The sequence below is a fragment of the Propithecus coquereli genome, unplaced genomic scaffold (assembly GCF_000956105.1).
Source record: "Propithecus coquereli isolate 6110/MARCELLA unplaced genomic scaffold, Pcoq_1.0 Scaffold530, whole genome shotgun sequence".
In the NCBI taxonomy this organism is placed as follows: domain Eukaryota; kingdom Metazoa; phylum Chordata; class Mammalia; order Primates; family Indriidae; genus Propithecus; species Propithecus coquereli.
In genome coordinates this window covers 1,286,114-1,289,004 of record NW_012151175.1, presented here as the reverse complement: position 1 = coordinate 1,289,004, position 2,891 = coordinate 1,286,114, and the positions used below count along the sequence as shown (strand labels likewise).

The 2,891-nt window shown below is 47.2% G+C and overlaps 1 pseudogene; it reads right to left on the bottom strand.

Moving 5' to 3' along the window:
• Positions 1-2,125: 2,125 nt before the first annotated feature.
• Positions 2,126-2,891, bottom strand: part of LOC105820616 — a 5,715-nt pseudogene continuing 4,949 nt past the window's right edge.

Here is a 2,891-nt window from a genome sequence, read left to right as displayed (position 1 = left end):
TTTACTTACACAGCAACTGTATCCGAAGTTGTCACCCTATGCAGGGGCCACATTAGGCCTGGGTGCAAGGATGTACATAACCAACATGGTCCCTGTCCTGAAAGAGCTCGTGGTCTGGACGGGGAGATGGACAACTTCATGAAAGCGAATGCATGTGGGAGAGAATAGCAAGTGCTCTAGTGAAACAAAGCAGGTGCCAGGACAGAGAGCTGCATCCACTAGGTGTGCAGGTGTGGAAAGCCTCAACGAGGTGATATTTGTGCTGTGACCAGAAAGACAAGAGGAGGCAGACCCTTCACAAGTCTGGGAACAGTGTACTAAGAAGGAGGGTCTGTTCCTCAGACACTTGGTGGCATAAATGAATCTGGCCACAGAGGGGGTGAGAAAGACATCCGGTGTGGCTGGAGGGAGCCTGGGAGGAGAGGAGGGAAGGGAAGGAGGATGGCAGCGCCACACCCCCAAGGCCTGGAAGACTTTACTATGTAATAATAGTTATTACTAGTGACAATAATACTCAGACTCACACCTTGTAACAAGAAGCATTATACTTATCTGAAAGTTTGTGTGTTTTAGGAACCTGGCATGCCTCAGCTGGGTGTCTCTGCTTCAAGGCCTCTTGCGAGGCTGGGGCTGTGGTCTCAACTGAGGGTCGACTGGGCAGGATCTTCCTCCCACCTCACTCACCAGTAATCACCAGGTTTCAGTTTGGACTGAGGGTCTCAGTTGTTTTCTGTCTGTAGGCCAGGTCCTCCATTGGTTCTTTGCTGCTGGGGTCTCTCCATAGGGCAACTAATAATACCTCAGCTTGTTTCCCTGCAGTGAGGGGGTGGGAGAGAGAGAGAGAAAGAGAGAGAGAGAGAGAGAGATAGAGAGAGAGACAGAGGAGAAGGAGCAAGACAGAAGTCACAGACTTTCCATAACTCAGTCTTGGCAGTGACATCTCATGGCTTTTGCCATATTCTCTTGGGTAGAAGCGATTCACTAAGCCCAGTGCACCAAGAGGTGAGAATTACATAAGAACTTGTAGACCAGGAGCTGGGGGGTTTCTGGGAGCCATTGGGTGACAGGCAGGTGGGCCATGTCACCCAAAAGGATCAGGAAGAGTGCAGGCATGGAGGGGTCTCCACTACTGGGGCCCAGAGATGTCCAGGAAAACCTCCTGCCTGAACCCTACACAAGTAACTGCCCAGGGCTCCCTCCCAGGCATTTCCCTCTTGAATGACTCAGTCTCAATCCCAGGAATCTGGGCTCCTCCCTTCCTCTATCACCACTGTCAAGTCCCAAATTGACAAAATCAATGTTCACGTATTTATAGCAATATGGAAGAAATTCTATATTCAGATTTCACGTCATGTTACAGCCTTGCGTTTAGCTAGCCTGCATATTGTTGTAACCATCCCTCCATTGCCCCGCCAGTGTCAATGTGAGTCAGCCCTGAGCCTGGATGAGACATGCAGGTGGCACCATCAGGGCAGGCAGGCTGGAGACCCTGGAGGAGGCCCTGGTCCCTGCCTCTCAGAGCAGTGACCCATTCCATGTCCTCACTTTCCTGGGCACCTCCCATATGTTCACCCCACCCACCAGGTCCTTACCTGCTGCTCAGAAAGTATCCCATTGTGGTTTGGATTTGCATTTTTCTGATGATTAGTAACGTTGAATATTTTTTTTTCTCATATCATGTTGGCCATTGGTTTGTCTACTTTTGAGAAATGACTATTCAGATATTTTGACTATTTCTATTGAATTATTATTATTTTGCTCTTGAGTTGTTGGAGCTCCTTATATATTCTGGTTATCAGTCCCTAATCAGATGTATAGTTTGCAAATATTTTTTCCCATTCTGTGGGTTGTCTCTTCATATTGTTGTTTCCTTTGCTGTGCAGAAGCTTCTCAGCTTGATGTAATCCCATTTGCCTATTTTTGCTTTGGCTGCCTGTGCTTTTGAGGTCTTACCTGAAAAAAGTCTTTGCCCAAACCAATGTCCTGGAGCATTTTCCAATGTTTTTTTTCTAGTAGTTTTAGAGTTTTAAGTCTTAAATTCAAGTCGTTGCCTGTTTTGACTAGATTTTTGAATCTGGTGAGATATAGGGGTCTGGAAAACATGGGCAAACACCTGAGATGGGTTTCAAAGGAAGACACCCAGGCCACCAGGTCCCAGTCCAGCTGGGTTACCAAGAGGCCCAGCTGCAGAGCGGGGAGCCAAGAATGAATGAACATCTGCTCTTCTCCAACACCTGGATTTAGTTGTATCTTTAAAACTTCCTGGCATGTTTGTATCTAGTTTTCTCATTCCTGGTGAATCTAGAGGTTTCATATCGTGGACAGAAAGCTTTGGTGGTGGAACAGATGGATGAGATTCTGTTTGCAGAGAAATTTAGCAAAAAAGTCTTGAAAAAGAACTATTAAGCACAGATTGCTGATTTGGCCTCAAAGGTGTGTCGGGGACACTTTTTGATTCTCCTCCAAGCCACCCGGTCATCCACCTGGTAACATCGCCTCGATCTTAAACTACTGCTCCATTTCCTCCCCTCTGACACCAGGATACTCCCATCAGTCGTAGCACTTCATGACGCTGGTTTTTGGTGTGTGGAAATGTTCGATGAAGAGGTTTCTCATTAGAACTTTGTCCACTTTGCCGTCTGTGGTGTTTACTAACTTCATCAGCTTCTATCGTAGATCATCGAGCCTTTCTTGTTGGAGCTCATTTTGTTGTTTTTTTGTTTTTGTTTTTGTTTTGAGACAGAGTCTCACTCTGTTGCCCGGTCTAGAGTGCTGTGGCGTCATCCTAGCTCAGAGCAACCTCAAACTCCTGGGCTCAAGCAATCCTTCTGCCTCAGCCTCCCGAGTAGCTGGGACTACAGGCATGCGCCACCATGCCCGGCTAATTTTTT